General features: G+C 37.6%; 1 protein-coding gene across 1 annotated transcript in view; it reads left to right on the top strand.

Annotated features, from left to right (window-relative positions):
• The window catches only part of LOC139714759 (alpha-2B adrenergic receptor-like), a 91394-nt gene that overhangs the window by 11771 nt on the left and 61130 nt on the right, over positions 1 to 18493 (top strand). The gene's annotated exons all lie outside the window — the stretch shown is intronic.

Here is an 18493-nt window from a genome sequence, read left to right as displayed (position 1 = left end):
GTTTCTCCTTCTCCTTCTCTCACTTCCTTCCATTCTATCCTGCCTTGCACTCCTTCTTCTTCTTTCTCTGCATTCCCTTCTCCCCCTCCTGCTTGTTCCTTTATTTCTCATCCACCCTTGATTTCAACTCCTTCCCATCACTCAAATCCTATTTCTACCACTGTTCCCAGTTCTCTTCCTGCTTCTTTCCATTCTGTGTTGTATTTCTTTCTTGTTTTACTTCTCCTCTTGCTTTTCCTTTTCATTCTCCTTCTCATTCTTGTTTATGTTTTGAATAACTAATCGTCATACTGCAGTTGTTTTTTTTTATGTTCCCTTTATGGAGGTGGGGGGGGGGGGGATTGTGATCATGGGACTAATCTCCATGGGCTCTGTTGGTAAGTACATTTTGTACATCAACTCATTACCTTGATTTTTATTTGCAGTTATGTGATCAGCTGCATAGCAGACTACCTATCAATTTCGTCAAGATTTTTCCTCTTTCTTTCTTTTCCTTTTTATTCTTTCCAACTATTTTTTGTTCGCGGATTATCACTATAATGCGATGCTCCCTGTGCTTGTAACTTGGCCATCGTATATGTGCCAGGACCAGTTTTCTCATGTATTAGTTTTTTGTAGTTCGGATCACGTGCAGCCTGTAGGTGCCATTCTATCTTTTTTTCAAAGCCTTATATTGGCAATAAATTCATTACTGGTACCAAAAATCATATCAAAAGCAAATTTGGTACACATAAACTTCCACATCATGGTCACGTCCTGAATGTGTAACTGTCTTGTCGCATTTTGGTCTGTCCATGTTACGCGCGTTCACCATGAAGTCTAGAAATGGTACAAAACACAAATTTCAATAGAATTTTACAGCTATTATTATCTTCTCTCAAAAAAATGAGCCATTCAATCGAAAAACAGCAAATTTCCAATGAGTACCGGTATTCATAATTTGACCATCATAATTATGTTAGTACATAGTATTCTGTCCTGCTTTACATGTGTTCACCCATTTTTTTTTTTTTTTCATCTTGGCATAGATTTTAATGGATTGCTTGATTGGAGCGATTTGGGGGCACAATTTTCTCTCATTGAAGCGTTCTAGATTATATTCAGGGAAAATGCACATCGGAAACAGAAAATAAAGAGACATCTCTGAAAAGTACCCATTTACTGTGGAAATGCCCATTTGTATATATATTATATTATATTTATATTAAATATGTATAATATAGGGGATGTAATGAAAAGCTAATGGAGAGAGCACGTAAAAATATTATTACGCCTTTGACAGTGGTAATTTACTGTTCCATCTGAATTATCATGCATTAGGTCGCTAGTACACCGTTAGTGTAAGTGTTGAAGGGGAGAACAAAAAGATAACTGTCTCTCTCTCCTGGATTCTACTTTTTTATCATAGAAGCTCTTGGTACATAGATCTATTTTTTGCATGGACCACAACATTAGGTTTGAGTGTATATGGATACCAAGCAAGTATATTGTACATAATCTAGGTAGATTAGATGTGAAGTGTGATTTTTTTTACATGTAACTGAGGACTGTCCTCTATTTGCTTGTGTACATTAGGTTTGAGTGTATGGATACCAAGCGAGCAAATTGTAAATCTATAAGTGCATTGAGTAGGAAGTGGTTATTTGCCTTGTTTATCCAAATTACTGAAACCTGATGTACACATGCAAGAAAGAACATTCCTCGATTCAAGAAAGCTGTGTACATGTACTGGAGTATTACCAGTTGGAATCTGTAGTATGGATATGGATTATATATGCATTACTATGCATGTTTTGTTATTAACATGTAATTGAGGACTGTTCTCTATTGCATGTGTACATCAGATTTGAGCAATTTGGATAAACTAGGCAAACAAACACACATTTCCATTCAATGTACTTAGATTACGATTTGCTTGTTTGGCATCCATAATTATACTTGTACACTTAAATGTATGTAAGTACACAAGAAATAGAGGACAGTCCTCAGTGACATAAAAAAAATCACGCTTCACATCCAATATACCTGGATCATGTACAATACACTTGCTTGGTATATCCGTGTGTACAATAAAACCTAATGTTCTAGTCCATGCAAAAAAAAAAAAAAAAAAAAAAAAAAAACAGATCTATGAACCAATTGAAAGAGCTTCTTTGATCATAACAAGTAGAATCCAGGAGAGAGACAATTATCCTTCTTTTTTCCTAGCAGATTATTGAGATTACATATTACCAGTTGGAAATTGTAATATCTAGAATATACCATGCATACATTGTATGAGGAATGTTCTCTATTGCATGTGTACATCAGATTTGAGTAATTTGGATAAACCAGACAAACAAACACACTTCCCATTCAATGTACTTCGATTACGATTTCCTTGCTTGGCATCCATAAACACTCAAATGTACACAAGAAATAGAGGACGGTCCTCAGTTACATAAAAAAAAAAAAAAAAATTCACACTTCACATCCAGTCTACCTAGATGTACAATACATCTATGTACCTATGTACAATACACTTGCTATAGTATCCATACACTCAAATTGAATGTTCTGGTCCATGCCAAAAATAGCTGTACTATAGTGTATTGTACACATTAAGAGCTTCTTTGATACAAAGTAGACACCAGGATAGAGACAGTTATCTTTTTTTTTCTTCCTTGGACATTACCATTTGGAATCTGTTGTAAGAATTTACCATGCATGTTTTGTTAATTACATGAATCGAGAACTGTTCTCTGTTGCATGTGTTACATCAGGTATGACTAATTTATTGGAGGAATGAGGCAAATAAACACTTCCCATTCAATGTACTTAGATGACAATTTGCATGCTTGGTATCCATATGCACTCAAAACCTAATGTACTTTGTAGCAATGAGAGGACAGTCCTCAATTACATGTGAAATATCACACTTCACAACTAATATCCCCTAGATTATAACACTTGCTTGGTACACCCACCCAAACCTAATGCTCTAGTCTGTGCCAAAAATAGATCTATGGACCAAGAGCTTCTTTGATAAGTAGTAGAATCAAGGAGAAAGATAGTTATCCTTTTTTTTTCTCCACACTTAGATTACGTATTACCAGTTGGAATTTGTAGTGCGGATAAATCACACATGTACATGTTTATTTTCATGTACATATCATTGAGCATTGTTCTCTATTGCATGTGTATGTCAGGTTTGAGTAGTTTGGATAAACCATGGTGCAAGCAAATAAACAGACTTTAAATTTAAAGGGATCGTACAGTTTTGGTTGAGACCTAATTTCAGGTTTCTAACATTTTTGGTGAAATAATGAGAAACCTCTTATAAAATATGAAAGAGCATGTAATTCTATGAGGAATTCAATGTTTATTTGATGAAAATTGGTTTTGATATGGCTGAGATATATCCAAAAAAGAGTGATTCTAATAAAGTGTGGGACCCACACTTTATTACGATCGCTTTGTTTTATTTTGTTTTTGGATGTTTCAGTCATTCCAAACCCGATTTTCATCACATAAACTTTGAATTCCCCTTAAAATGGTACGCTCTGTACTATATCTTAAGTGTTTTCTTGGTATCTCGCGAAAAGTTAAAAGCCCAATTCTCAGCTACACCAATACTATACCATCCCTTTAATGTACTTAAATTATGATTTGCTTACTTGGTATCCATATACATGTAAACCTAATGTACACAAGCAATAGAGGACAGTCCTCAGTTTATGTAAAAAATCACAATTTACATCCAATCTACCTACATGTAGATTATAATTGATTGGTATCCAATACATGCAGGTGTAAAGCATATAATGCCACAGTGTATCTTGGCATTCAGTTGTCCTGTGCTACACATCAGCAATCCTGCCCCGTTTAGATCCACCCCAGTGTCTCTGTGTCACCTCTCAAGTCAGCATTGGGTCCAGATCGCTCCAGGCCACCATTCACGAGCTCATCCATCCAAATGTAGCCCTCCGTCCAAGTATTCCAGCTCCTCAAAACTTGTCAATAAGGAGCTCCCAGACTCCATCTCAAGTTCAGCTCACCCAATCAGAGAGATATTGAACACCGGCCGACACTTTATCCTGCCTCTATTAATAAAGTTACTTTTCAAGAGAGTCGCAAATAATCAAAACAGTTACTTAGTCTGACATACTGCATTGTACATCTCCAGTCCTCAATACACCCTTCCTGCGATGTCAGCCATCCTGTGGTGAGCAAAACATCATGTCCAGCAATATTTTGCTGTTTTTGTGCTCCACGATGGTGACGTACATACACCAAAACTTGTTGAAATTCCCATCCCCATGCACTCCTGACACCAAATGTAGAGAAACACGGGGAGGGCATATATCACCCTTTGCACTTCTGTGGGCTTTTCTCACAGTCCCATTATTGTGACTGTCATCAGCACCATTGTCACACTTACGTACTACTAGTACTCAGACATAGGGAAATTTGAAATTGGTTTATAGTCCCAATTTGACCTTGGCAGCTTTATTTCTGTAACCACAGGGTATATATTCACCATATCTACCAAAGTGTCTCAAGGTATTTCAAACTTCCAAGATGATACAATTGTACAAGCTCTGCCACTCCATTAATTCTTGGACTAACTGATGAAGAGCAGTGCCAGCTCATCATCATTCTCAGAAAATGTACATAGGCTCCGCCCCTAACAACGACCAGAGTGATCTCATTGGTCAGTTTGCTGCTTGCCGCTAACCGAAGCGTGAAGCTCGCACACTGCCCAGTCGACTGGTGCGTGCGGGCGGGTTGCGCTATGCCTAGCCGCTTCTCCTGACATCCTGGTCACTGATTGGTCGGTGAGGAGACCGCCGACGCCGTGTTTGAATGAGCATTTCGGGGGTTGCTAGGGCTTAACTTCTATTGTTCGGAGGTGAATACTGACTTGCGTGTCTCTTGATTGTGATTGCGTCGCAAGGAGAACTTTTAGGGCGCTTTTCTCGAAACAGTGATTTCCCAGACGTCTTGACATGCTCTCTTTTAGACATCGATATCTCCGCAGCCGATTATTTTTATAAGATGTGTTATATATCAATTTAAAGCAGAAAGATTAGGGAATTGTGTCATGCAATTTTCAAATAATCGACCTCGCCCGACTTTAGGATCATTTTGTTGTAGCGGGTCACAAATGTTCTTTTCCTACACACTGAAGGTCTGTACTCGGCCAGACCTAACATTCAACTCCTCCCACACCAAAAAGCTAACTTCCACAATCATGAAAGGACAAAAGGAGCTCCAAATCCGTTGTCTCCCACCATTTCCCAAGTTCATTCAAAGTTGCCAACTTAATTCCCTAACAAAGCATACTGCCAAGTTCCATAGCTGTGTACACAGAGAAGGCATAATTTAATACACAAAGAGCCAACTTACCCCTTTCCCTGTAATCAACCAGTTAATCCTTATAATCCCAACTAAATTGCCCAACCAATCTCCTAACAAAGAACAGGTCAATTAAACACTAACAAAAATAACTGCACTTTAGCTGCAATTTGCAGTTTAGTTTTCTGTGTGTACTGGTGTACAATTAATAACACATAATGAAAATTCCAATAAACAGCAAAATCTAACACTGTATCCCTCACAAAATGTGAATAACATGTACTTCATGTGTATTGTACATAATCTAGGTAGATTGGATGTAAAGTGTGATTTTTTACAAGAAATTAACTGCAGAGGACTGTCCTGGAGATCTATTTGTTTGTGAGCATTAAGTTTGAGTTTGTATGCATAAATACCAAGCAAGCAAATTAAAATCTGAAGTGTGTGCATTGAATGGGAAGTGCGTTGCCTGGCTTATCCAAATTACGCAAACCTGATACCTACACATACAATAAAGAACAGTCCTCGATTTATGTAATTTAATAATCAAACATGAATAGTATCCATTCTACAGATTCCAACTGGTAATACATGTAAGTGTTCAAAGAAAAAAAAAGTAAGAACTGTCTCTCTCCTGGATTCTACATATTTTATCAAAGAAGTACTTGTATAGATTCCAACTGGTAATAATGTAAGTATTCTAGGGGAATGAAAGGGGGATAATTAAATCTCTCTCTCTCTCTCTCTCTCTCTCTTTCTCCTGGATTCTCCTTTTTATCAAAGAAGCTCTTGGTTCATCTATTTTTGGCATGGACCAGAACATTAGGTTTGAGTGTATGTGCATGGATTTCCCAAGCAAGTGTACATGTATTAGACAAAATCCAGCCCCGATTGGATGTGAAGTGTGATTTTTTATATGTAATTGAGGACTGTCCTCTATTTGCTACAAGTACAGCAGGTTTGAGTGAATAGGATATGGATACCAAACAAGCAAATTGTACTTTAAGTCCATTGAATGGGAAGTGTTTATTTGCCTGTTTTTTCCAAATTATACCTGATCGGCCATTCCATGGTAAAAGGGTCTATCTTGAGAAGTGTTACTTTGGAGAAAAACAGGTTTAAAGTTTGGTGTATTTTTCATATTTCACTGTTTTTAATATTTTCATAATACAATAACACTCACGAGCCATTCTCCTTACAAACACAAGAGGCAGACATACAAATACACCAAACTTTAAACCCATTTTTCTCCGCAGTAACATTTCTCAAGATAGACCCTTTTACCGTGGAACGGCCGTGATGTGCAATGTACACATGCAATAATCTATTGGATGTGAAGTGTGATACAAATGTACAATGTATTTTACATGTACATGTAACCGAGGACTGTCCTCTATTGCTTGTGTACGTCAGGTTTAAGTGTATGGATACTTAAAGCAAGTAAATCATACTCTACTAGGTACATTGAATGGGAATTGCCAGTGTGTTTATTTAACTGGTTCATCCAAACTACTCAAATCTGATGTATGCATGATGCAATAAAGAACAGTCCTCAATGACATGCATGCACGTACCAGTATGTAAATAAACATGCATGATATACCAGGTATCCATACTACAGATTCCAACTTGTAGGGCCTAAATGAATTTTTCTAGGGGAGAAAAAAAAAGGATAACTGTCTCTCTCCTGGATTCTATTTTTTTATCAAAGAAGCTTTTTAATTCACAAACCAATTTTGGCATGGACCAGAACATTAGGTTTGAGTGTATATATGGATTTATCAGGCAATTATATTGTGCATAATCTTTATGTTTATTTTAATATGTTAATATGTATATTAATGTTTATTAACCTGGTTTGTCGAAACTACTCACATCTGACGTACACATGTATGCAATAAATGAACAGTCCTCAATGACATGTACATGTAAATAAACATGGGTGATATATCCATACTACAGATTCCAACTTGTAATACTGAATTTTTCTTGGGAACAAAAAAAAAAAGTTCTGTCTCTCTCCTGGATTTTATTTTTTTCTCAAAGAAGCTCTTTGTTCACAAGTCAATTTTTGGCATGAACCAAAACATTAGATTTGAGTTTATATGGATATTCCAAGCAATTGTACATGTATTGTACATAATCTACAAGGTAGATTGGATATGGAGTGTGATTTTTTACATAATGTAACTGAGGAATGTCCTGTTTTGCTTGTGTAAAGTCGTTTAAAAAAAAAAGGAAAAGTAAACAAGAATTGAATGAAAGTGTCATGTATACTTACATCATTTACATTTTTTGCAGAAAAAGATGCCGGCTCCTCAATAAACACTGAAGCAATGGCAGAGTCATCATCAAAAGTGAGTGCTGCACCCATCATAGTATTTCATACATTGTGTCTGTTGATTTTGCTTTGTGAGCCCAGAAAAAGCAAGTAGGAAGAAATCATCTACATAATACACATAGCTCAATATGTAAAAAAAAAAGAAGAAACAAGCAAACAAATGTGTTGCTGAAATAATGCTCTTTTCATTTTGATTAGTTTGCGAAATGCCAGAATTCATTTGCACCTGTTATAGCAAAGATATGCTTGAAAATGTAAACAAGTTGCTGTATGGATTAATTTTTTTTTTCTATTTTGGAGTCACCCCCTTCTGCATGCGTGTAGTAAACACAAACCTCCACTGATCTTGGAAATGAGATGTAAAGACAAAAAAAAAAAACTGTGTCATATTTCACCAGAATAGCCAACTTTGCGTGTTTTTTTAATGTAATGTTTTCACATGATATTTAAAGATTTGAAGTTAATAATTCATTCTTCCTGCCCGCTTTTTCTGGGATTAAAGGTCTGGAAGTATCACTGTTCATTACTTTGTGCTTTTCATCGAACCTTGCTCTCACTTCCAAAGTCAAGTGTTGCAGGGGAAAGAAAAAAAAAAAGTTAATAGGCAATGGGAACAGCCTTGTCCTGTTTTCAGATGATATGTTTATATGTGGGTTTCATACAAGACTACAAAGGTAATTAATCACACTTGTATGCTTTTTACAGTTACATGTATGTTCATATCAAATTTGTAAATGTATTGAGCAGGATGTTTACTAATGATATATGGTGTATCTGTGCATAGTCTGTATTGCATGGTGCTATCTAGATTTTACTTTCTCACTAAGATATAAAAATAAAGTGTGCATGCATTTGTCCTGACCCTCCTATCAAGATCTTGATGGAATAGTTTTGGGGGTTGATTTAAGTACTCTGTAAAGCTTATGAAATCAACTGGCACTCGGGATCGACTTTCCACCTTAAATGTAAAGCCTCATCCACAAGTGTCAAATCTTTTAAAAGTTAGTGTACTTTATTCTTACCAATAGATGTGATTTTTATGGAGCAAAAAAGCATTTGCATATTAAAAAGCTATTTTGTCTATTATTGGTAAACGGTTTTATAGGTGTAGCACTCATATGCAATTTAATATTTTTAAATAACAATAGTACTAGAGTGCATCAAAATTACAGTGGACATGTATAAATAGCCTGGTTTATCGAAACTACTCTAATCAGATGTACACATGCAATAGAGAACAGTCCTCGATGGCATTACATGTAAATAAACATGTGTGCCATACGACAGATTCCAACTGGTAGGAAGTAAGTTGGGGAAAGAAAAGGGGATGATTAATTCTCTCTCTCTCTCTCTCTCTCTCTCTCTCTCTCGTGGATTCTACTTTTTATCAAAGAAGCTCTTGATTTATACATGTAGATCTATTTCTTTGGCATGGACGAGAACATTAGGTTTGAGTTTATGTGGATATATCCAAAGCAAGTGTATTATACATGATCTAGGGATATGTGAAGCGTGATTTCTTACATGTAATTGAGGACTGTCCTCTATTTGCTGCAAGGACTAGTGCATTAGGTTTGAGTGTATACGGATACCAAGCAAGCATATTGTAATCTATGTGCATTGAATGGGAAGTGTTTATTTGCGTCGTTTCTCAACTAAAAGAAGTCAAACTTAATGTATGCATACAATAGAGAACAGTCCTCGATTCATGTGATAAATGAAACATGCATGGTAAATTCTTACTACTGATTCCAACTGGTAATACATGTAAGTGTTCAAGGAAGAAAAAAAGAGATAACCGTTTCTCTCCTGAATTCTACCTTTTTTTTTCGTCAAAGAAGCCCTTAATTCATACAATGTAGATCTACAAACTGTATTTTTGGCATGGATCAGAACATTTAGTTGAGTGTTTTATTGATGCCAAGCAAGTGTATTATACATAATATGTATTGTACATCTAGGTATAGACTGGATGTGAAGTGTGATTTTTTTTGTGTGTGTGTTACATGCAATTGAGGACTGTCCTCTATTGCCTGTGTACATGTACATTTGAGTGTACTGTACAACATGTATGTATATGGATACCAAGCAAGCAAAATAAACTGTACATTGAATGGGAAGTGTGTTTGTTTGCCTGGTTTATCCAAACTATTAGTACCCAAACCTGATGTACACATGCAAAAGTGAACAGTCCTCATGGTACAATGTATGAAACGTGTGCGTGGTATATATTCCAAACTACAAATTCCAACTGGTAATATGTATTCTCAGTGTTCTGCTACATTGTAGTAAAAAAGGATAACTGTCTCCTGGATTCTACTTTTTATCAAAGAAGCTCTTTCAATTGGTTCATAGATATATTTTTGGCATGGACTAGAATATTAGGTTTTAGTACATGAGGATATACCAAGCAGTCATCCTGTGGGGACCAGGAGTGGTCATCTCCAACAATGCTGACATGAAAGAAAGGATTCTCAAAGAGCTACTTAGCACCCATCCAGGCATCATAAAGATGAAAGCTCTGGCTAGATCCTATGTATGGTGGCCAGGAATAGACGGCCAACTGGAACAGCAAGTGAAGAGCTGTCCAAGTTGCCAGCAGAGTCAACACACAGCCCTGCTGCATCGCCTATTCACCCATGGGAATTCGAGGGATCAACGATAGATAAGTATTTAGCCGTTAGAGGGATGTACGTTGTATCAAATGCTTATTTTTGATTGGTCGCCGTGCGTTCTAGCTATCATGGATCGAGTTTCCGGTTGTGCTGTGTACTTCCGGTATATATACGAGTATACACGGCTTGCAAATTGCTACCCGGAGAATCAAATTTTATCAGTTTGTTTTGTCGTTTCATCCATCATTATGGACGGTTCTGAGAACAGAGATTTGCAGAGGATGACTGTCCCCCCCCCCCCAACTTCGTAAGTTTTTGACTGACAGATGCGTACCATGCAATGGTAAACGGAGAGACGAGCTCCTCAGTCTTGCATTGAAAGCCACACGACCACGTACGATGTGATGATGCAGCCCTGTGATCGTGAAGAATCCCTGCGCTAGCGGCGTAGGGTGACCGCAGCGGATATGGCTCCGAGCGTGACTTCAACAGTAAGGCCGTGAATTGGAAAGCTGAGCTCGCCGATCTTCCGTCCATCTTCCTCTCTTCGATAGACATTTTTGTGTATCTGCCATCATACTGCGACTGGACTCCAGTCGCAGTATGATGACAATATTTTACTGTTACCTTTAGAGAGCGTGACCCGCTTGCACAATGATATCGCTTTCTCACAACATAAACACTAGTACATAGTGATCACCACCGATACCGGAAGTGGGCGTCACAACCAAAAGGCTAAAAAAGAAAATGTCGGCACCATTGGCAAATATCTTACAACTATATTTTTATTGTCGATCCCTCGAATTTCCTGACAAGCCATGGAGTGGTATTCACTGTAATTATGCCACCATCAGAGATGAGAATGTCCTGATCACTGTCGATGCTTATATATAATTTCGGTAAATTAGATGTGAAGTGTGATTTGTTACACATAATTGAGGACTGTCCTCTATTTGCTTGTGTACTTGAGTTGAGGTTTGAGTGTATGGATGCCAAGCAAGCAAATCTTAATCTAAGTGCATTGAATGGGAAGTGTTTATTTGCCTCTTTTTTTTCCAAAGTACTCAAACCTGATGTACACAAATACATGCAAGAGAGAACATTACTCAATTCATGTAAATGATGAAACATGCATGGTACAAGTATATCCATGCTATAAATTCTAACTGGTAAAACATGTAAGTGTTCAGGGATGGAAAAAATAAAGATTACCATCTCTCTCCTGGATTCTGCTTGTTATTAAAAAAGCTCTTGGCTCCTACATTGTATTTGGCATGGACTGGAACATTAGGTTTGAGTGTGGATACCAAGCAAGTGTATTATAATACAGTAGGTAGATTAGATGTGAAGTGTGATTTTTTACAAGTAACTGAGGACCGTGGACTCTTATTTCTTGTGTGCATTACATTTGAGTGTATGTGGATGCCAAGCAAGGAAATCGTAATTCAAGTACATTGAATGGAAAAGTGTGTTTGTTTGCCTGGTTTATCCAACTTGCTCAAATCCGATGTACACATGCAATAGAGAACAGTCCTCAATTACAACTATTAGTAAATAATAAAACATGCATGGTACATTGTATATCCATACAACAGATTCCAACTGGTAATAAATATAAGTGTTCATCAAGGGGAAAACAAAAAGATAACTGATGTCTCTCTCTTGGCTTCTACTTTTTTATAATAGAAGCTCTTGGTTCATAGATCTATTTTTGGCATGGACCAGAACATTAGGTTTGAGTGTACAATAATGGATACCAAGGAAGTGTATTGTACATAATCTAGGTAGATTAGATGTTAAGTGTGATTTTGTACATGTAACTGAGGACTGTCCTCTATTGCTCGTGTATGATGTTTGAGTGTATATGGATACCAAGGAATTGTACATAATCTAGGTAGATTAGATGTAAAGTGTGATTTTGTACATGTAACTGAGGACTGTCCTCTATTACTCGTGTACATTATGTTTGAGTGTATGGATACCAAGGAAGTGTATTGTACATAATCTGGGTAGATTGGATGTAAAGTGTGATTTTTTACATGAAACTGAGGACTGTCCTCTATTGCTTGTGTACATAAGGTTTAAATGCATACTGATGGATACCATGCAAGCAAATTATAAAAGGGAAGTGTGTTTATTTGCCTAGTTTGTCCAAATTACTCAAACCTGTTGTACACATGCCAGATTCCAACTGGTAATAAATATAAGTGTTCATCAAGGGGAAAACAAAAAGATAACTGATGTCTCTCTCTTGGCTTCTACTTTTTTATAATAGAAGCTCTTGGTTCTGTAGATCTATTTTTGGCATGGACCAGAACATTAGGTTTGAGTGTACAATAATGGATACCAAGGAAGTGTATTGTACATAATCTACAATGTAGGTAGATTAGATGTAAAGTGTGATTTTGTACATGTAACTGAGGACTGTCCTCTATTGCTCATGTACGATGTTTGAGTGTATGTGGATACCACGGAAGTGTATTGTACATAATCTAGGTAGATTAGATGTAAAGTGTGATTTTGTACATGTAACTGAGGACTGTCCTCTATTACTCGTGTACATTATGTTTGAGTGTATGGATACCAAGGAAGTGTATTGTACATAATCTAGGTAGAGTGGATGTATCAAAGTGTGATTTTTTACATGAAACTGAGGACTGTCCTCTATTGCTTGTGTACATAAGGTTTGAATGCATATGGATACCATGCAAGCAAATTATAATAGAGAAGTGTGTTTATTTGCCTAGTTTGTCCAAATTACTCAAACCTGTTGTACACATGCCAGATTCCAACTGGTAATACACTGTACATGTAAGTGATGTCCAAGGAAGAAGGAAAAAAGATAACCGTTTCTCTCCTGGAATCTAGTTTTTAGCAAAGAAACACTTGGTTTATAAAATACATAGATACGGTACTGCAAGAGGGCAACAGGATAGGAACATAGTATGAATTACAAATGTTGCTTTTCTTGCAGAGAATGGTCACCAGATCATGTGCAGTGAAGACAAATCGTAAACAAGATGAATATAAGAAATATCTGGATAAAGACGACCCACAAGGATTTGAAGTCAAACAAGTAAACAAACTGATAGGTGAGTCAGAAAACATTAGCAAGTATTTGGCTAATAGCCAGTGTTAATTAACCAGAACAGCAAGACTTGTTTGTAGACATATTCAATTTTAATGCTCAAGTGATAAACAATGCTGGGCTCTATAACTTGTGAACTACCATATTGATCTAATGTACATCTGATTATGTATATATGTATATATATATATATATATTTTTTTTTTTTTTTTTTTTAAGGAAATGAGTCTATTTATGGCAGTAGATTTTACTAAAAATGCCAATTTCTACCAAAAAATTGTAACAACAAAATATTTTTGTAGAAAGGAAAAAAAAAATTTTGGTCTCTGGATGCAAATGCTGAAATTTTCTCAAAATCAGATATCTAAAAGGTTCTTTTAGAATCCAACCTAGGAATCATTTATCTCTTGAATCTGTGACCAAAAATTGTCAAAAAACAATTTTTTAAAACATTTTGTCCAAGTTGCACACAGGCTGTATTAAAGAGGATCAAAGTCTGTATCATCACAGCCTGTGGATGATAATGGACGATAATGCTTGGATCTAACTACTACATCGCACCTTATCAAAATAGTGAATTAAAAAGAATGAAGAAATTAAAAAAGTCAACTTGTGCATCTAGTGCTCATACTCTTCCATTTGAAATACACCCTATACCAAAATATAACACAACATCAACTGATATTTAACCCAGTATGAGCTAATATTGTTTCAACTGAAATTGATGTAACAAATAATTCCTCCATGGGGTGGGATGGCTTGTGGATTTCAAATGGAATAGCTTGATAATATGCTGGTTTAAAACTTGGATCATACACCCGTTCCAAACTAAAATTGGCATGAGCCAGTCATCAGCAGAATTCTAATGTGCATTTTACCACCAAATATTTTGTTTTATCAGTTGATACGTACAGCTTGTCTTGTGTACTGAATTATTGTTACTTTATCTGTCATGAAGGGCGTGGGATCTTTGCCACAAGGTCCTTTACCAAAGGGGAGTTTTTACTGCAATATAAAGGTGACGTGATATCAGAGGAGGAAGCAGCAACAAGGGAAGAGAGGTACAAGACGGAGCACCATTACCAGTTCTTCTATTCCTATAGAGGAAAAACAATGTGGTAAGCAGTGAATACTTATTTAACAGCAGGTTGTCATGAATGGGATACTTTCTTATCATGCCCTGATAAAATTGATTGGATCAATACTCTTTAAATGGGCTAATATTGACAGATATGATTTGCTCAAGACTTAGAAATATGTGTTCCCATGTTGAAAAGTCCAGGGTATAAACTTTGATGCAGTTGAATGTGGACTCGGTAGGCCTAACCTGACTGAATCTCACAAAACCTTATCAGCAGAATAAGCACTACACATGAAACTATCCTACATGGTTTAGCATGGCGTTATCCTATAGTGTACATTAATATTGTATGTTCCACAATTTCCACAGCTGGCAATTGGGCTACACATAAATGTAGTTGCTATGTTTTTGGTACATAATACGGTGACAACCAGGGGCCCGTAAAACAAAGATTTGTGATCAGTCGGTAAATTCAAAGAGTAATTCTGATTGGTTAATAGTGGATATGTTGGAATATACATGTATGCGCATGAAACAATGGTCTTGATTGACCAATACCTGTGTCTTTATGATTGATTGCAAACCTTTATGTTATGGGGGCCTGGTAACACAAACTCTATTAATATGAAATGCTTGATAACACAAGGTGTTTTTATTTCAAGTCATAGCTCTGCAGTGTATTCTACATCATGTCCAGTTTTTGTTTTCTCTTAAATTTGGAATTTTGTTTCTGAAAGTCCCCTAAACTTTGTTTCAAGGGAATATTTGTGGTCCCTGTCAGAGATGAAGCCAACTAGTAATCAATGAAGCCAAAATCAAAATTTTACTTTTGTTGTTTTGAGAATGAAACCAAGCTTTTCTCACAATATGGGTTAACTATAAATCACTTAAATTAAATGAAATCCAGCCCTGAATTAAATCTTAAAATTCTGTCCAGTACCCAAACTAAGCGAGGACATTATATTGTTCATCATTTATTACAGCATTGATGCAACTGAGACCAAGTCCAACGGTCGTTTTGTAAATGATGCAAAGGAAGGGACAAGTGAATGCAATTCCAGGATGAGGAAGGTGGAAGAAAGCGGAAAAGTTTTTCTTTGCTTGTTTGCAATTAAAGACATAAAAGTTGGTGATGAAATTAGGTATGACTACAAGGCACCAAATCTGTGGTGGCGAAGAAAGTGTCGAAGTCGGAACAATGAGAGTGAGCAGCTTGAACAAACCAAGGAATCAGCAGAACATGATGTGCCGCTTTTGAGTGAAGTGGCACAAACATCACCAAATCATCACAGCAATGAGGCATCAGAGGGCCTAGGAGAGAGTGAGCAACTTCAGAAAACCAGAATATCAGCTGAATGTGATCTCGTGCATGAAAATGGAACAGACACAGATGGCAGTAGTCCAGATCAGGGTTTGAGCAGTCCTCCTGAGGTATCAGAGGAGGAACATGAGGAACTTGAACAAACTGATGGGACATCAGCTGAATGTGATCACGTGCATGAAGATGTAACAGACGCAGATGGCAGTCAGGGTTTGAGCAATCTTCCTGAGGTATCAAACGGGGAAAATGAAGATCTTGAACAAACTAGGACATCAGCGGAATGTGATCTCATGCATGAAAACGGAAAAGACACAGATGGCAATCAGGGTTTGAGCAATCCTCCTGAGGTATCAAAGGGGGGAAATGAGAATCTTGAACAAACTGGGACATCAGCTGAATATGATCATGTGCATGAAAATGGAACAGACGCGGATGGAAGTCACGGTTTGAACAGTCCTTCTGAGGTATCAAAGGAGGAACATGAGGAACTTGAACAAACTGGGACATCAGCTGAATGTGATCACGTGCATGAAGATGTAACAGACGCAGATGGCAGTCAGGGTTTGAGCAATCTTCCTGAAGTATCAAATGGGGAAAATGAAGATCTTGAACAAAATTGGACATCAGCGGAATGTGATCTCATGCATGAAAATGGAACAGACACAGATGGCAGTCAGGGTTTGAGCAATGATCCTTTTGAGGTATCAAAGAAGGAACATGAGGATCTTGAACGAATTGGGACATCAGCGGAATGTGATCTCGCGGGTGAAAATGGAACAGACACAGATGGCAGTCAGGGTTTCTGCAGTCCTTCTGAGGTATCAAAGGGGGAGAAAAGGGATCTTGAAAAAACTGGGACATCAGCTGAATGTGATCTAGTGCATGAAAATGGAACAGACACAGGTGGCAGTCAGGGTTTCTGCAGTCCGTCTGAGGTATCAAAGGGGGAAAATGAGGATCTTGAACAAACTGGGACATCAGCGGAATGTGATCTAGTGCATGAAAATGGAACAGACACAGGTGGCAGTCAGGGTTTCTGCAGTCCGTCTGAGGTATCAAAGGGGGAAAATAAGGATCTTGAACAAACTGGGACATCAGCGGAATGTGATCTAGTGCATGAAAATGGAACAGACGCAGATGGCAGTCAGGGTTTGAGCCATCATTCTGAGGTATCAAAGGGGAAACATGATCTTGAACAAACTGGGACATCAGTGGAATGTTATCTCGTTGGTGAAAAGGGAACAGATGCAGATGGCAGTCAGGGTTTGAGCAGTCCTTCTGTGGTTTCAATGGGAGAAAGTGACCAACTGACAGATGATGACTATGTTCCCGAGTCTGAGGATGTAAGCACAGATAGTGAAGATGAAGAGTTTATCCCACACAAATCCTGGAGAAAGTATGTGGATCAAACTTCACCAAATCACAGCAATAATGCATCAGAGGAAGAGAGTGAGCAACTTGAACAAGCAGGGACATCAGCTGAATGTCACATGTGTCATCAGCCATTGGGCAAGTTGGCACAAGGATCACCAAATCCCAGCAAGTCTGAATGTGAGCAACAGGCCAGTAAAACTGATGAAGGGACGAAAAAAATAACGGTTATGCGGACACACAACACAAAAGGCAAAAGATTGTGGGACAAAGGCTCATATTGTCCCTTCTGCAGGAAGTACGTCAAAAAATTGCCCCGTCATCTTGCTGAATTTAAGGGACATAAAGATGAGCTGGATGTAGTTCGATGGAAAGCTACAACTGACAAGGTTTTGAAGGATCAACTATTAACCAAGATGAGAAATCTGGGCAATTACTTACACAATCATGCAGTACTTCAAGAAGGAGAAGGCGAGATCATAACTGTGTATCGACCGAATTATGATGCTGACTATAAGAAGTATGTGCCTTGCCATCAATGCAAAGGATACTTCAGTAAAAGAGAGTTATGGAAACACAGTTGTAAGTTGGTTCCTGATGAAAATGAGAAGCATGAAACATCTCAAAAGAAGCGAAAAACAAGTTGCATCAAAAAGGGAAGACTTTTGCAACCAGCTCCTGGTATGTCCACAAAAGTCAGAGAAATTTATGCAGGCCTACGAGAAGATGAGAATGGTGTCTCCTCTTTTATTAAAGGAGATCAACTGACTAGACTGCTGGCAGAGAAACTAGCATTTAAACTTGGCCATGATGAAGACCAATTTGATTACATCAGAACCAAACTGAGGGAAACTGGAAGATTAGTACTGGAGTATAGAAAGGTAACTGCTGACAAGAATGCAGGATTAGCAGATTTGATCCATCCCAGCAAGTTCACGGACATTGTACAAGCAACCAGGAACATTTCAGGGTTTGATGAGAAGAGTCATACTTACACAACGCCAAGCTTAGCCCTAAAGCTTGGTCATACCCTGAAGAAGGCAGCTGGTGTTCTTTTGGGTCAGGCAATCATGGAAGAGAATGAAGCCATGGAAAGAAGATGCAACCAATTCATCAGACTCTGCGAGCTGAAGTGGACAGAGAGTGTATCGAGTCACGCATTACGCACCCTGAATGAGAATAAGAGGAACAATCCTACTTACCTACCTGTCACAAAGGATGTAGTTAAACTTACATCATATCTGAAAACTGAGACTGAAGAAGTCATCACAAAACTCAATGAAGAGACAACAGATGAGGACATATCTAAGGAGTACAGATACCTAGCTGAGCTGACATT

This window comes from Diadema antillarum, unplaced genomic scaffold (assembly GCF_040938485.1).
Source record: "Diadema antillarum isolate AM-2024a unplaced genomic scaffold, OU_Dant_1.0 seq00002410_RagTag, whole genome shotgun sequence".
In the NCBI taxonomy this organism is placed as follows: domain Eukaryota; kingdom Metazoa; phylum Echinodermata; class Echinoidea; order Diadematoida; family Diadematidae; genus Diadema; species Diadema antillarum.
This window is presented reverse-complemented; position numbering and strand designations above follow the sequence as displayed.